Below are 17572 nucleotides of genomic sequence, written 5' to 3'. Positions count from 1 at the left end.
GCTACGCCTTGCACTTGCTTGGGGAGTGTTCCATGGGCAAGAAAAATCTGGGTTGAGGAGCAAAAAGCTCACGAGTTTCTGTCCTAGTTTGGCAGTTTTCAGGTTTTTAATAACGGTGAGAACAAACACTTTAAATGCATGAGCCAGGCGCTGCCCTCAAGCCTTCCCTGTGAACCATCTCATTCCGTTCCTACAAGATGAAATGAGCCTCATACACGGGTGCTATCATCATCCTCAATTCACTGATGAGGAGACAGAAGATCCCAGCAGTGAAGTACCGGGCCCACATGCAATCATGTCTGGCTGACTTTAAACCCGTGCTTTGTTTTTTGTTTTTTGTTTTTTTTTTTTGAGACCGAGTCTCTTGTTGCCCAGGCTGGAGTGCAGTGGCACAATCTCGGCTCACTGCAACCTCAACCTCCCAGGTTCAAGCAATTCTACTACCTCAGCCTCCCGAGTAGCTGGGATTACAGGTGCCTGCCACCACACCCGGCTAATTTTTTGTATTTTTTAGTAGAGACAGGGTTTCACCATGTTGGCCAGGCTCCAGGCTGGTCTCGAAGTCCTGACCTCAGGTAATCCACCTGCCTCGGCCTCCCAAAGTGCTGGGATTACAGGCATGAGCCACCATGCCCGGCCAAACCCGTGCTCTCAGCTGCGGTGCCAGAGCTGGTTTTCCCAATCTCAGCACCACCGGCATTTGGGACTGGATAATTCTGCGTTGTGGACCTGTCCTGTACATTGTTGAATGTTTATCAGCATCTCTGGACTCTACTCATTAGATGCCAGTAGCATCCCCCACATGCCTAGTAATCAACAATCCAAAAGAAATATTTCCAGGCTTGCCAAATGTCCCCAGAGGGGCGGGGGGGGGGGCAAAATTGCCCGTGGCTGAGAGTCACTGTGCTAGACTTTTTCATGCGGCGGCCCAAGGAAGTGAGGGTTGTCCACGTTCCCATCTCCCCATCCTTATCCCTGCTGGGGACGAGACAGGAGACACATCCAACATCACATGCCCTCTTCTGTGGGTTCCAGCAATTTCTTCGGATCATTTATGTCCAACTACATTTTGACTCCTTGGAGGACAGAGCTCATGCCTCCAGCTCTTTAGTGGCCTCTGCAATGCCTAGCATGAGCTGGGCATACAGGTGGCACCTGATAATGACTTCCTGAAAGACCAAATGCCATGGAGTACTTAGAATTTATTTTCCTTCCCCTCTCTCTCTCTCTCTCTCTCTCTCTCTCTCTCTCTCTCTCTCTCTCTCTCTCTCTCTCTCTCCTTTCCCTTCCCTCCTTTCTCTTTCCCTTCCCTTCCCCCCTTCCCTCCTCTCTTTCCTTCTCTCTTTCTCTCCCCCGCTTCCCTCCTCTCTCTCCCCCCTCCCCTCCCCTTCCCTCCTCTCTCTCTTTCTTTCCGTCTTTGTCTCTCTCTCTTGCTGTCTTTCTTCAGGTGGCTCTCAGGGGATACACAGCTGTTGGTCCTAGGTGGCCCAGGACACAACTAGAAGCTCAGGGCAGGGCCCACCATGGTCCAGGGAAATGCCCACATCAGGGGCAGAGCTCTTCTGTGCTGGCCTTTGTTCTTTGGGTCTGGAATTGTCTGGTCATAGATGGATGTGAGCCACGTCTCCTATTGTGAAGACAGCCCTTGCTCAGGGTGGTGGGGACCATGAGAGTGCTTTGGCAGAGGCCTGTCTGTCCCCTTAGCTTTGACTCTCTTGTCTGTTCTTATCTTTTCCTCCTGGGGTTTTAAGAATGTACCCCTGGGCGCACCACCCAACTGAGAGGAGTTAGGGAGAGGGTGAAGATGGTGGGAGAAAGCGTGCTCTCTTCACACTGGGGGCCCAGCCAAACAGAGCCGACCCCGACGGCCTCCTCTCCGCCTTCCTCCCCCATCACCCGGGTGAGGCCCACCAGCGTCCTGCTCTGGGCTCCTTCCTCCAGGTTCTCCTGGATCCACAGCCACGGAGCCCTGCTTTGGTCGACAGCTCCAGTGGCCGGGTGGGCTCTACAGGATCATACACCTCTTTCTGTTCCTACCCTAAGTGACCTTGTACAGGTGAACATACAGCTCTGAGCTCCCGCTGTGCTGCTCTGCTGAGCCTGGAGCCCCCGCCTCCTGCACTCCCAACTCTGGCTCTGCTCAGTGCCTATGGGACAAACACTGTGGGGAAGTCTTGGTGCCTGCAGTGTGCCTGGTGCTGTCTCCATGGGTGGGGGGAGGCCATGCTGCTCCCATGGCTCCTGCATGCAGTCACTCAGCTAAGTATCTGACCCCAGCTCAAGCAAAAGTCACAGGACCCCCATTAGGCATGGTTGACTGACATTTCCTGATGGCTGCAGCCACAGAGGAGCAGAAGTGGGGGTCAGCTCTGTAAAAGGGAAGAGGTGAGCCACGTCCAGAGGCTGCACATCTGGGTGACCCTGGGGACCAGACAGAAGGTGAGATCCAGGCCAAAGCCCAGTGACTTCAGGTCCTTCCTGAACACCTCCATGTTGGCATTCCAGCATTCTCAGCGGACAGGGCTTAGGAAACAGCCCCGCGCTGGCTGGGTAACTGGACTTGCAGGGCTGGCCCCAGCCCTTCTCTGTCCCGTCTGCCTTCTGGTTCCTGCTCTCACACAGGGTGGGCAGCTCCCAGCATCACAGGACCATGGTAGAGGCCCCAAGAGAAACCACTGGGAGACCACGTGCATTTATCAATAAGGTCACACGGCCTCATCTATACCACACACTCCAACCCTTCCCTCCGGATAACCCTGCAGTTCCCACACGCAGGTAGAGAGAGTGGGTGTGTGTGCGCCAGAGGCCCAGAGAGAGGCAGAGATTGATTTCCAATACCACCCAAATCGCTCAATAAACAGACAAAGTTCCCAGCCCCAGGGCTTCCTGGCTTCCCAGGTGGTTCACTTCCTCCAGCTCTGAGCTTGCTTTTTCTGCAGGCAACTTAGCTAAAGGCCCAAACTCCAACTTCATTTTGGAGTCTCATAAAAACTGGCGCAGACCCTCCTATGAGAATGAGCTTGGGCTCTCTCCAGCAAAGATTTCCGATGGAAAATATGATTCTGCACGGGGGTGTTTGTACTTTCAGACTCATGCTTGGCCCTTCCAGGTTGCAGCCGCTCCCGCCCTGCTGGCTCCAGCTCTTTTCATTTCTCTAATAATCCGCAGTGCGTTTTATCAGGGGCTCTGCCTGAATTGCAGACACACAACAATTCTTGGAGGAGCGTCCTGAAGTGCTTTTGGATAGTCATGGTGTCTCGTTCAATGGTGGCCTTTAGGGCTGTCTACACTTAGCAGTTTCAAAGCCTTGGTGGATTTTTCAACCAAACTCTGAGGCTATCTGAAAAGGGATAAGAATTTGGCTTCTCAGACTCATGGGTCATAGCTCCTGCAGTTCAATTTGCTAAAAGACCCTTAGTTCTGCCAGAATTCATGGGCTTCTGGGATCAGAAGCAGATGTAGTAGCAGACTGAAGCCAGCCCCCCAGCTTCCTGTGTGGAAACTTGTAGAGGAAATAGAGCAGTTATTTACTAGAACCTGCATCTGCCAAACGAGCTGCTTATGGCAGCCCCGTGGCCTTCACAGGTTCCCCATGGGGCCATCATAAGCACAGAATGTGATAGAGAGGGACTCTTCTAGTTAGTTCTGTCCATGTGGGATGCCTCTGCAAAGCTCCCAGCTGCTCAAGGTCTTCAAAGTGCATTTTCCATTTTCCAGCTCCAAGGCTTCAAGGTTGGAGCTCTAACGTCAAGGGTAGGGAGGACATGGTGAGAACCCATCAGCATCTTGCTGCCTGGTACTCCTGCTCTGCTGGGGTCTGCTGTGTTGCTCTGTTGTGATATGGGCCTGGATCCCACAGACTGAAGCCCCACAGTGCTCTAACTCCCTCCTAGGGGCTTCATCAGACTCTCACCAAAGCCCATCCTCAGCTTGCACCCCCCAACTTTGGCTGCTGAGTCCAAGTTTACACCAAAAGCACGTGTCCTAGATGGTTCTCTGAGAATGCCGCACTTTCTCAGGTCACATGAACTTAAAGGACCATGGGCGGGCCCCACCTCAGCCGCTCACAACCAAATGCCATTGAGATATCAAAAGAAAGGGCTGTGGGGCCCGTCAAGGCAGGCATCTTTGTTGGTAGGACCCAGCAGAGACCTGGTTCTCAGCCATGGCTCTCTCCCCTGTAGTCCATTCCACATTCCGTGATGCAGGCCTGGAGCAGTTTGACGTGGTGTCACTGTTCGCTAAGATTCTGTCGCCTGCTGTTTTTCTGCTAGCACACATCCTTCAACTTCATTACTTTAATGAAGAGTTTCTGAAGACCACCAGCCTGCATAAATATTCCTGTTCAACAGAAAGGCACACCTGACAGGTACTGCTGTCCCTGGGGTAGCATTTGGAGATTCTGCTAATAGACTCAGAGAATGGGCTCAGCTCAGGAGACAGGAATTAGATTTACTTTCCATTTGCCGAGTCATCCATTTGTGGGTGTTCTTTGGAAGCTGCTGGGAGAAGATAGAGCCTAGTGTGTCTTCGCAGGATTAGCGGACAGGACAGGGGCCTTTGGTTCCCCTGTAGGTGTCTGTGGTTGCCCTCTGTTGAGTTGTCACTTTGCTTTTGCTGGGATTCCTTTACTGAGCATCTCCAAGAGCCTCTCAGGGGCAGAGCCTCTGCTTCGTGGATATTCTAGATGCCTAGGGATTTGTATTCATTTTTACCATTTTGCACTTTAACTAAATTAACATGCTGGCTGTGAAACTTGCCTTTTAAACATGTTTTAATTTTTACACTGAGTCACTAATATGTTAGGGTATTTCGCAGAATCCTTATTTTAAAAGGTGGTATATTGCCAAAGCAATTCATTTTCTCACTAAGAAAAATTGAGCAGGAGTCTGTGGTCTTCTTAGTGCCTGCATCTGTTTTCCCGATCAAACTGTGCAACAATCCTACCACCTAGCAAAACAAGTACACAAAATACCATAGTTTGATTCCTTTTTTCCCCAGGGATTGTAAAGTTTTGTTTCGTTTTGTTTTTTTCCGGTCAACATTGTGATGTTTGTTTGGTTTTTACCCTGCTTTGTTCATACCTGAGGTAGGAGTTGGAAGCCGTAAAGAAAATGGAAATGGTGCTGGTGAGATCTTTGGGTCTCTTGGGAGCTGCAAGCTACGCAGATGAGCAATGTGCTCTTTCTCCCACTCTCTAATCCCTGAAATAATGGGCTCAGAAATGTGGAATGAAATGGAGCCCTGCTGTAGGATGAGGAGAAAACTTGGGGAGAAACGTTCTCTTTTAAGTCCACCTTGGCCCCATTAGATCAACTCACTGAATGGGTGAAGGGGTGAAGGTTTTCAGTGGTGGGCCTGTTGTTTTCACTATATGGAGGACACTGACAATATGTGGGACCAGATTGCCGTTGTTACGTCCCAGAAGCACCAGCCCCCATTCATTTCCAACATTAGAAAGGCTTTGTGGTCTGTATCCCCCAGCAACTCCAAGGAGGAAACTGATGTGCAGCTCCTGTTGGATGTTCTTTTCTTTAAGATTCCTTCTGCACGGAGTTTTCTCCTCTGCTTGCCTGTGCTAGTGATGCCTCACCTTGTTCAGGTGCTGTGTTCCTGCTCATCCAGTGTTAATCTCATTCTCTAAAAAACTCCAGCAGGGAATGAATGCCCATCACTACGGGACTGGTTAAACAAATAATGGTCTGTCTCAGCAGCATAATGCTATGCAGCCGTTAAAAAGAATGAGGCAGCTCTATATATACTGATACGGAATGAGCTTCAAGATCTATTGCCAAGTGAAGAAAGCAAAGCGCAGAACACTGTGTATAGAATGTGCTACCATTTGTTTAAGAAAAAGCTAAATATGCACATGCTTTTACATGCAAAGCATATCTTTGGAAGAGCAGAGAAGAAACCTGCAGTGGTGCTTGCCTCAGGGGGAGAGGGAGACAAAAGTGGGAAGGGGAGTTGCTTTTCACTATTTACGCTTTTGTGCCTTTCGAAATATTTTTCAAGTATGTGCATGCATTGTTTTGTTAATATAATAAATGAGCACAATATTAAAAATCGATTAGGGAGTTTGCTGGTCAAATAAATCCAATGGAAATGAATGCTTTTGTAGACAGAGGAGTCTCCCTCTCTCTCCTCTCCCCTCCACCCCGCCCCCTCACAGACTTAAGTTTACAATTTGGAAACATCAAAAGAGGTAAGAGCTAAATCATGAAGGGAAAGGCATTCTAGTTGGATTTCTGGAGTCATTTGTGCCTGAGAATATGAGAGAAGCATAGACATGATTCCCAACAGTGTAGAACAAACCAAGTCTAGCTGGATTTTTTTAAGTGACCAAGTCAATGACCATGCCTCCTAGCCAATATTTCCTAGTGGCTTGAACCCATTTTACTTACAGGCTTTGATAAAACCAGGTGGCCAGGTGACACTCCATTTGATAAAACCAGGTGGCCAGGTGACACTCCATGCTTAGATGCCTAAGCATCCTCTGTCTTTGGTTTTTAGCCTAGGGCCTGACAAGGGAAAAGGGTGCAACTCAGAACTTAGCAGACAAAGCAAGCAGCATTGTGCTGGGTGAGCTGTGGAGACAAAATATGGACATCCTGGGGGAAGGTGCCACAAAGTCGAAGATGTCACTTCCCCCCGAAGTCCTGCATGATGCATCTTGGGTTGCTCTGAGTGTTACTAAGAATCCTGGGCTTTCAGGCCAACAGTTGATTCATTTAAAAAAAAAAATTAATTGAGGCCAGGCACAGTGGCTCACACCTGTAATCCCAGCACTTTGAGAGGCTGAAGCAGGAGGATTGTTTGAGACCAAGAGTTTGAGACTAACCTGAGCAACATAGTGAAATCCTGTCTTTATAAAAACATACCAAAAACAACAACAACAAAAACTAATTGATACTGTTGACCTGATTCAACAAATGCCTCCCTGATATTTTATGTTGGGGGCAGGCAGAAAAGGGGCAGCTGACTGTCCCAGAGGTGGGTGGACTCGCTGCTGATTTCCCACCCTCTCGCTGCTTGCTCCTGTGAAGCAGCTAGGCGTTTTACTCTGATGCCATGAGGAGCCATTTACGTTAGTTGGACCTTCAAATTCAGAATTCCACGATGATTCTGATACTGGCTGGGTTGGTGGTTGCCATTGCACTTTCAGTGAAGGAATTGTTTGCAAACGAAGAGTGACAGAGATTTCTGTGTTTGCTTACTTAGGGAACGAGCTGCTTACAAGTGATTTCAGGAACATGCGTGTGCTTCATTCAGCTTATGGTTGAGATCAAAATAAGAAATGTGGGCGCTTAGCACAGTACCTGACACATTCTGAATACTTAATACATGCTAGTTGCTTTCATTTTTCCAAATTAGAATCTTTCTAAACTGTTAAAGAACAACAAATGTAGGACAGCTTCTATTGGTTGAACTTCAACTCTTCTTGGGCATATAGTTTTGTTCTTTATTCATTTGTGCATCAATCAGTGAGCATTTAGTGAGTGCCTTTTACGTGCCAAGCACCTGGGATAAGCATGGAAGTGATAAAAAGAAATAATTGGTCTTTCTCCCCTCAAGGGACCCAATCCCAGACAGGAAGGAGTCAACCAACCATGGCCCTTGGGCCAAGTCCAACACTCTTGTTTTTGTGGATAAAGCATCTATGTATTGTCCATGACTGCCTTCATGCCACCATGCAAGCTGAGTAGTGTGACAGCAGCCATATGACCCACACAGTCTAAAATATTTACTATATTCCCCTTTTACAGAAGCAGTTTTCCAACCCCTGGTCCAGAGGGGGACACAGGAATATTAACAGATACCTGGAGTATGGGGAGAGTGATGTTATGGCAGAAGGTGATACAGAAAACTTTGGAAGCAGAGAAGAGGAAGCCTGGTCTGGAAGCAGAGGGGCCTTGCTATAGGTATTTAGTATTATCAAAAAATGACATTAAAAAAAATCTACCACTTCCTAGTTTTTCTCTGCTTTGTTCTGGCTTCCTCTTTAATGCAGAGGTCTGCATATTATTTTAAACAAGAAACTGGACCCCACACCATCACTGGGTGTTTGGGCAGCCTGTCAAAGGTTTGCTCTTCCCCTCAGGGGAGGAAGCAAGTGATGGAGACTCGGCAATGAACACGCCGACCGCAGGTTTGCTGAAGCTTCTAGAAGTGGTTAATGGGACTCAAATGTTTCTGGGTGCATTCTGAAAATACAAATCCCGAAGCTCGTGGCCTCTGTGATCGTCAGGCTCAGACTGTAGGCGGTCAATGACTTTCACAGAAAATGTGTGCTGTCGGGGTTTGGAGACTCAGGGGCTGATTTTGAGACCTTTTTCCCTCTCTGTTGCAGAGTTTAGACCTATAATTTAAGGTCCCGTGAGTGTTTTTTCAAACTCCCTTTTTACCCTAATTTGAAATGCTCCTATCTCAGCCAGGGAATGAAGACCAAGTTAAGGCGACCCGCAGATGCCACGCTTCCCTGAAAGGTTTCCCCCATGCGCTCCCTGTGTCTCATCCTCTGGGTGGTGTCCCTGCCCTGCGCGAGATTCTGACCTGGTGCCTCCTGTGTTTCTGCTATTTGGGAATGTGTGCCGGGGACCTGCAAGATGCTGTACCTACTGTCATGTGTCATGCCGTCTGCCTACTCCTCAAACTGCTCAGAGGAGTGCTTCATTCCAGACCAGAGCCTCTCCATACCCCAGTGGGAGCTCCTTGGTGGAAGACAGGGGCTGAGTCTGGATTTCTCCAGAGCCTGCCTTCATAGAACCTTCTCTAAAAAGAACCAACTCTAAGAAGAGTTGTCGAGTGAACCATTCAGACGCAGTGATTGGAAAAATGCCGTCTAGTGCAACTCTTGCTATTTTAAAGAGGCCCTGGGTGGAAGGGACACAAAAGACTCATCTAAGATTCTACATTTCCTTCATTCACTCATTCATTCATTCAACAAACACTGATGGATGGCTATTCTGTGTCAGGCATTGTGCTGGGAGCTGGGCAGGCAGTGAGACCCCACAGATGAGATTCCAAAGGAGCAGATGGATATATGCAAGCAAGCAGAGACACTTGTAATGGGAAGTGGTGGCAAGAGCTGTGGGGAAGGGTGGAAGCTAGTGAGGGGACCAAGAGGGTTGAGTGGGGTTAAGCACTAGGAGGTCAGGGGAGACCATGAGAGAATGAGGGCCGGAACTGTGAAGGTATCAAGGGAAGAACCCCAGGAAGAGGGCACAGCAAACCAGAGGCCACGAGGTGGGAGGGAGCCCAGGGCAGGGCAGGCAGCAGAGTCCAGGTCCCCTGACCCCCAGGCTGGCCTTCCTTCGGCCTCTTGGCCTGTTCATGGTGCATGCAAGAGAACATGATGGCACAGAGCCTCCACCCTCTTGGGGCAGGTGGAGAAGCAGACAGCTGTTGGCTCATGTTGTAGGGAGCTCTAGAAGGAACTCTGCTAGGGGCAGGCATAGAAATGGAGCAGGAGGGGAACTTGTGAGAAGCACAGTTTCTTAGGGCTCAAAACTATGAAAGGGCAGGACTCTGGGAACAGAGCTCAGGCCTGTAGGCCCAGAAGCGAAGGCACCCACTGCTCCTCTGCGGCTCCAGCCTGTCCCACGCTAATCTGAGGGCTGGTGAGGCTCATGGTGGGGACGGACTACAAGGGAGTTGAAAAGATGGCCCTGCTCCATCCTGATCTTTTATAGAGGGGGAAACTGAGGCTCAGCAAGGTTCAGGGGCCTGCTTGGGGTCTAGAGTTCCAGCCTACTTGCTTTCAGCCTGAGGTCCTTCCTAGACAGCCCTGCAGCCTGAGTTCCTTCTGCAGCCCATAGCTGGGGCAGACTCCTCACCAAGCACCCGTGGTGGTCATTCCTACCTCTCCCAAGGTGTGGCAAGGTAACAGAACATGCCCACTGGCCAAGCTTGCCAGAAAATGGATTTTCTATCTATCTGCAGCCTGTGGACCTGGCACAGTGGCTTGGAGTGTTAAGGAAATGTGATGGCCAAGAGTTGCCTTGTCTGAAGGTAGGGATGGAATAATGGCCCATGATTAGTGGGTGCAGACAAATGGGGATGTCAGAGAAGTGCAAACCTCCGGGATCTGTGTGCCAGGGAGGCTTGGAGGAGATGAAGTGGCTGGCTCAGGGCCTGGCACATAGTAGGCACCCACTCGATAAGCTCAGCATCCCCTTCCCTTCCCTGGGGAACATTACATTAAGTAATTGCTTTGGTGGCCAGGTTCTATATTACCGAGAATGAACCTGGCTCCGACTTATCATTCACTTTTACTGTTTTGCCTACAGTGGTTTCTGTGGCAGCTCAGAAAGCCAGAAATGAATGAGGAAAGAGGTGATATTAAAGGAGGGCTGTTAGCAGAAGTGAAAATTAAACAACTCAGCCAAAATCAAAGCCTAGTTGCACCTCGCCTAGACGAATGGGGAGATTAATTGCCCCCCTCTGGAGCCCCTGCCAAGTGCTGGGAATTTGCAAGAGTTTATCTATTTTGATCCTCTTTAGATACAACCCTGAAGCTAAAGGGTTGTAGCTCCATTTTCTGGAGGAGAATATTGAGGCCCAGAGAGGTGCGATGACCTGTCCAAGGCCACACAGAGAAGGAATGATGGGGCTGGAATGGGACCCCATCTTGGAGTCAACACTGGGCTGTTGGAACATCTCATCTCACCAGATCACCCTTGAGGAAAAGGAGGCATGTGAAGAGGGCCCTACTCACCCCAAGCAGGCAGACAGAAGGTGGTGACAGCAGGTACAGTGGAGAGAGTGGGGACAGACACCACCTTCACTCCATTTGGGTGGGTGGTCCCAGGCCTCAGGTTTAGAACAAAGAGGAATTCAAGAGCAAATGGGAGGAGTCCCTAGTAACCAGTCTAAGCATGTGGGGAGCAAATGTGGCTGGCCAAGAATCTCTGATGCAAGAAATTGGCATTATGATAGTCAAGAGTGGCTAAGATTGGTGTTTCCGGAGCCCTAGCATCCCCCCACAATGACCCATGCATTTTCAGCATTGTGATCACTTTACTTGTTCACTGAATTCCTGCTCTGGCCCCACTAAGAAGCGCCCTTCTCAGACGAGGACCCTAAGGTCCAGAAGGCTCATGCCGCTCAGCCACAGTCATATGGAGAGAGGCAGGCTGAGGCTTTGCCGCTTATAGCTCATTCTCATGAGAAACGTGCAGACCACAGGACCATCTACCCTGCAGCCTAGTTGGGCTGAGCTCTGGAAGGTGAGGGAAGGGCTGACCTCACTCATCAAGGAAGAACTAAATCGTGCTCAATACACACTGTTGAGAAGGCAGGGAAGAGCAGGAATCTATTTTTTTTTTAAACAAGTCACCCAAGAAGATGAACAAGAAGGCTTTGTGGTAGCCACAGGGACAAATGCTCTCCTCTCCACGGAGTCACCTCGGGCAGACCTCCATGATTCATTTCCTGGGAGTGCTGGAGCGCTGGGGTTTTGTTGTAAGACATTTTATTTAAAGAAGTGCCAGGCTCTGTTGGTGACCACTCAACTCCAGACCTTGCCCCAAAAAGCTTATGGAAAGCGATGCACCAGCCATCCAAATCCTCAAACAGAAGTCCTATTTAGGCCCCATCTCCTAATTTGCTGAGAAGATGCATAGGAGGGCTCTGTACAGCCACAGGAGGCTGGTCAGAACAGAGAATCTCTATGAACTTCATGAAAGAGAGTGAAGAATCCAGCAGCATCTGCATAGGAATAGGGGCGGCGCTTGGACCGTCTGGGGCGCTGAACAGACTGTGCTCTTCATCTCAAATAATTAGTCTCTTGCAAGTGCCCTGAGTCAAGCAAGAAGGGCATACTTATGCCTAAATATGATCTAATAAGGTAATCCTTTTCATTTCAATGTCATATAATCAATAGGGAAAATACAGCATATTTATAACTGACAATTAGCCTTTCACTGCATTCCCCCCACTTCGTTCATCAACAAACACCCTCTATAACCCCCATCCCCAAATCTGAGTCATTCTCACTCTATCAGTCAAGTCTTCATGGGTGTAGGAGAAGAGTCCATAGCATGGCTATGGCTTTTTTTTTTTTTTAAGCCCACTAAGGATGATTTTAAAATCCACACATCATGCAGTAAGATGGATTTCAGCATTAAGCGGCCTCATCACGAAGAGCTGGCAGCCTAGAGGGGCGATGTCCTTGAGAGGGTGTGTTGGGTGTGCATCGTGTTATCAAGTAATACAATCAAGCCAAGTAAATGAACTCATTATGACTGGTTTTTTATTCCCCACTTGTCAGGAGTCATAACTGTATGAAACATTCTCCACCTCGATCAATTGGAAAATCAATACCTTGGTATTTGTGGAAAGCATCTCTTATAGGAAGAAATGAAAAGAAATGTTTGGGAAACATTCAGGAAATTAGCCCATCTGACAGTCCCTGTTTTAAAGCAGTCATTCTCCTTTGCAGGAGTTGGTGCTGAAACATGCTCTTTCTTTTGGAAGGGGGCAGGCTGGCTGGGATGGTAAATGGTTTTGATCATCCAAATCACAGTTTTCTTGAAGCATTGATGATGGTGAGTCCAGGTAAATATTTCATTTGCTTGCCTCATGGGTGGCCCTGGCGATATGAGGCTTCCATCCTGGGTAGCGATGGTTCGGGCTTGCTTGGTTTGGCAGAACCAGTTTGCCATCTTGGCCCTCAGGACTCTGGGGGTGATGGTGAGTAGGCATCAGAGATTACACTGCTTTTGGAATCAGCTGCCAGAGCCCCTCACTGGCATGATCATTGACATCATCACTCCAGCACTTCTTGATGATGGGCTGATGAACACTTTGCAGTATTTCATCAACTATAGATTTTACAAGCTTGGCCTTGAGGTGATGTTCCTGCATAGGCCCTACTTCCTGGATTGTTGATTGCTTTTGTTAAAAAAAAAACAAAAAAACAAAAAAAAACATGGAAAATAGGCCTGGCGCAGTGGCTTATGCCTGTAATCCCAGTACTCTGGGAGACCGAGGTGGGTAGATCACCAAGTCAGGAGTTCAAGACCAGCCTGACCAACATGCTGAAACCCCGTATCTACTGAAAATAGGAAACAACAACAACAACAACAAAAACATAGCCGGGCATGGCAGTATGCGCCTACAATCCCAGCTACTTGGGAGGCTGAGGCAGGAGAATTGCTTGAACCTGGGAAGCAGAGGTTGCTGTGAGCTGAGAGAGCGCCATTGCACTCCAGCCTGGGTTATAGAGCGAGACTCCATCTTGAATATATATATATGGAAAATATCAAACATATGTACAGTAGAGAGAATAGTACCATAAACCCCCATGTATCCCTCACCATCCTCAATAGTTGACCCCCTCTGTCTCCCCTGACCATGAGTTATTTTGGAGAAAATGCCAAACACCACAAATATTTCTGTGTGTATCTCTAAAAGATGTGGGCTCTTCAAAAGACATAAACAATACCATTATCACAATGAATTATCAATTCCTCCGTATCAAATATCGAATCTGTGTCCAGGTTTTCTTGATTGGCTAATACCTTTAAAAGAAAATGTGTTCAATTCAGGATCCAAATCCAGTCTATGTTTTGTAAGTGGTTACTTGGTTGATATATCTTCTAAGTCTTAATCTACAGATACTCCCTCTATCCCTGCAATTTACCGGTTGAAGGAATCTGATCAGATGCTGTAGAATTTTTCATAGTCTACATTCTGCTGATTGCATCCCCATGGTTTCACTTAAAATGGTAATATTCGAGTTCTAGTGTGTCTTCTTTATTGCCTGAAAGACTTCTATAAAGAGAAACTGCCCCTCATTAACTATCCAATTTCCCTGATATACAGTTCTTATGTTTTTCTTTTTTTTTTTTTTTAAAGCAAGATAAATGCTTGATTTTCCCCTTTATTTACCAGTTTTCGGAATAGTGAGTGAGTTCCCTAGCATCCTCCCAAGATGCCCAGTGAGCTTTCAATGTTTCCATTCCTAGCAGTCATCCCACTGATGCCCGAAAGGCCCCGTCTTTGACCAGTGGGAGTGCCTTGCCATCACTGCCCGGGATCTCTTTAACAGGCTCTGCCCTTGACTTTTTCTTCTATTTAAATCTCAGACCCACTGAGAGCCCCTCTGGCCAGGATCCACCACAGAGCGTGACCCTGTCTCCTTGTCACTGTGCAGTTGACAGATTCTGCTTGCTTTTCTCTCTCGACAGACCTTAACAAATTAGTCTTGTTATTTATCCAATTTCCTAATACCCCAAAGGGTTGTAATGAATTTCTGGCAGTGGGGGTGCATTATAAAAGCAAAAAAAAAAAAAAAAAAAAAAAAAAACGCACAAATTAACAAACCGAACTCCCCACCCTCCCCAAATCCCAACAGTCTTCCCGCCCCAGGGCCTGAGATTGCCGTTCTGTCCTGTGGCGTTTACTCGCTGATGTTCAAGGATGTTGTTCGGCATCTTTTTCTTTTTTTGAGACAGAGCCTCACTCTGTCGCCGAGGCTGGAGTGCAGTGGTGTGATCTTGGCTCACTGCAACCTCTGCCTCCCGGGTTCAAGCGATTCTTCTGCCTCAGCCTCCTGAGTAACTGGGATTACAGGTGCCCACCACCACACCTGACTAATTTTTTTGTATTTTTACAAAAATGTAAGATGGTTTCACCATCTTGGCCAGGCTGGTCTTGAACTCCTGACCTTGTGATCCACCTGCCTTGGCTTCCCAAAGTGCTGGGATTACAGGTGTGAGCCACTGCGCCCAGCCTGTCTTGCATCTTTCAGCCTGCATTTCAGCTGTGCCTCGTGGCCGCCCTCAATGCCACAGGGCAGCACATGGATTTCTACTTCCTTATCCATGTCATCTGGTTGATTTACTTGCTGAATCTTCAGTGGAGAAAAGCAGTTGCTGAGGTCTGGCTAGATACTGTGGTTTTCTTGTCAGTCTTGGGATCTTTTAGCATTTTCTATTCCTGGGGCTGCCTCCTGCTTTCTGCAAAGGTAAGCCCAGCAATCTACATGTCTACCTGACTCTTCCGGGGAAATGCTAAGTTTTGGCAAATACTTTGCCCTAGACATGCTGGGTGTCTTTGGGCAGGGGACCTAGGGTTCCTGTGCCTCAGTTTCTTTTTAAAGGAGAATGGTTGCATTGAGGAATAGGACCTCAGAAATAATTGGGCCTGACACCTGGGTCACCTTGTCCTGGAGAATGATTGACTGCTATGGGCACAGTTCAGGAATAGAGCCAAACCCACCAAGCCAACCCAGGCTTGCCTTGAGAGGAAGAGTTGGCTCACCTCTGCCCTAAAATGCAAATAAAAATGGAAAGAGCAGGAAATAGGAAGAGTAATGCCCCCTTCCACTTGTGTACACTCTTAGCTTTCCTAGCATTTCACACTTTTTCCTTATAGCAGTCCTATTAGGTTAAACCAGACACCAGCACTCCCGTTGTACAGATGGGGAAGCTGAGGCTGCCAAGGAAAGGAGCACACGCTGCACACCAGGGGCTGTGCTGGGGGTTTTGCTCCGTTGTAACTAGGGTTACAGAGCTCTTGGTGGCAGAAGCCAAAGAAGGCCTGGGTCCGCAGACTACCGGGGTCATCTTTTCCTGGGATGGTCTTATCTCAACACAGTAAAGATTCAAAAATTTATCCTGAGTCAAATTAACAACCTCAGTTTTAATCTTAAGTACTATCTCACAGCACACACAGCTTTTCTGCTTAGGGGTTTTCCTAAGAACATTTCTACTGTCTGCATTAGGCTTTCTCACTGAATTTCTTTGGCTTTCCATTTCTCTCCTTTCTTCCTCTTCCTCCTCCTTTTCCTGCCTCCTCTTCTCTCTCTTTCTTCCTTCCACTCTGCCCTCTATTCCCCTCTTCTATTCTTTCCAAGCCTCTTTTTTCTTCCTTCCCTCTCTCTCTGTGATTCTCTCTTTCTTGTTTCTGGCTCTTTCTGTTACCAGCTCTCCCTTCTCATTTTCTTTCTCTTGTTCTCTCCTCTTCTCCTATTTTGCCTTCTCTTTGTGGACAGTCACACTCTCCTACTTTCAACCTTCTCTCCTCTCACCCTCTTTTTCTCCCAGCTTGGTGCTGAAATCTTTAGCACTGCCTTCACGTGGTTTCTCTCATCCCTTACAGCCTTGCTCAGCCCCCGCCTCCCAGTTCCCAACGTGGAGATGTCACCTGGGTTTACCACCTGCAGATCACCCTATAGCAACCCTGTTCAGTTAATCAGACACCAACACTCCCATTGTACAAATGGGGAAGCTGAGGCTGACAAGGAAAGGAGCATGGGCTGCATCCCAGGTGTGCAACTGATCCCCAGTACCACGTGCAGGCTGGGCAGGTGTCTCCGTGAAATATCCCACATACCGTGGGGTGGGCAGGATCATGGTTCCCCAGACGGACCAGCTATCAGGCTTTCTGAAGCAGTTTCCAGCATCCTTTCAACTTTGTAAAACAGAGTTCATCCCTTGACTCTGAAATTATCATCTCCAACATCCTCATCATTTCATATAATTTGAAAGAAGCATTAACAGAACACAGACTCAATGGTCTTTAGAAAAATAATGAAGACAAGGCTAGGCGCGGTGGCTCATGCCTATAATCCCAGCACTTTGGGAGGCCAAGGTGGGCGGATCATGAGGTCAGGAGATCAAGACTCTTGGCTAACATGGTGAAACACCATCTCTACTAAAAATTACAAAAAATTAGCCGGACGTGGTGGCGGCGCCTATAGTCCCAGCTACTCAGAAGGCTGAGGCAGGAGAATGGTGTGAACCCAGGAGGCAGAGCTTGCAGTGAGCCGAGATCGTGCCACTGCACTCCAACCTGGGTGACAGAGTGAGATTCCATTCTTAATAAAAATAATAATAATAATAAAACAAAAAGAAAATGGCTCCTTCCTTTACAGATTACCCGTGGAGAACCACTAGTACAGAAATACCCTCAAATCTCAGTAAGTGATTGTATCTCCCAGATTTTTGCCAGGAAGCCGGATGCCAATTTGTTACTCCCTGAGTACCAAGGGTGTCTGAGTGCCTCTTCACGTTGGGAACTTCAGATTGGGCAGGCAATTGAGAACTTAGGACATGCCAAGTGCCATCTCAGCCTCTCTTCTTTGCCAATCTTCTTTCCAATATTTCTCCATTTCATCTTCTTGTAATCACCCAGACAGTACTCAGGGAAGAAATATAGTTACCAGGTTCCAAGGTCTCCATCTAATTAAAAAATGCTTGTGTCGGAGAGAATTTTAATTCATAAGCATTATTCTGAAGGGGTGAAGTGGGTGGGGGGGGGTACTTTCAACAGATGATTTAAAATCCAGATATTTAGTAAGATACTAAATAAAAAGTAGATGATTTGCAAATAAGATTTCCAAATGGCATCTCAAATAAAGACTTTCAAAAATATGGATTGGGGGGAGATAGTGTTCCCCATCCAAAGGTAAGCAGGCTTTGTCTGCTTTTAGGGTTTGCCCTTCTCAGCCTAGAACATATCCATCTTCTTGAAAGCAAATGGGGTTCTATAGGGGAAAATGTAACTATGAATGGTAGAAATAGTCAAAAGGTTTCATTTCCTTCTCCCACTTCTTGCCTTTTCC

At 47.8% G+C, this 17572-nt stretch overlaps 2 long non-coding RNA genes across 2 annotated transcripts in view; one reads left to right on the top strand and one right to left on the bottom strand.

Moving 5' to 3' along the window:
• Positions 1–17572, top strand: part of LOC144332213 (uncharacterized) — a 60393-nt gene that overhangs the window by 10082 nt on the left and 32739 nt on the right. The gene's annotated exons all lie outside the window — the stretch shown is intronic.
• Positions 12237–13622, bottom strand: LOC144332255 (uncharacterized). The gene is made up of 2 exons (XR_013400157.1): positions 13524–13622; positions 12237–12681 (listed from the first exon to the last, which is right to left on the bottom strand). It is a non-coding gene; the product is annotated as an uncharacterized LOC144332255 (long non-coding RNA).

The sequence above is a fragment of the Macaca mulatta genome, chromosome 10 (assembly GCF_049350105.2).
Source record: "Macaca mulatta isolate MMU2019108-1 chromosome 10, T2T-MMU8v2.0, whole genome shotgun sequence".
Taxonomy (NCBI): Eukaryota; Metazoa; Chordata; class Mammalia; order Primates; family Cercopithecidae; genus Macaca; species Macaca mulatta.
This window is presented reverse-complemented; position numbering and strand designations above follow the sequence as displayed.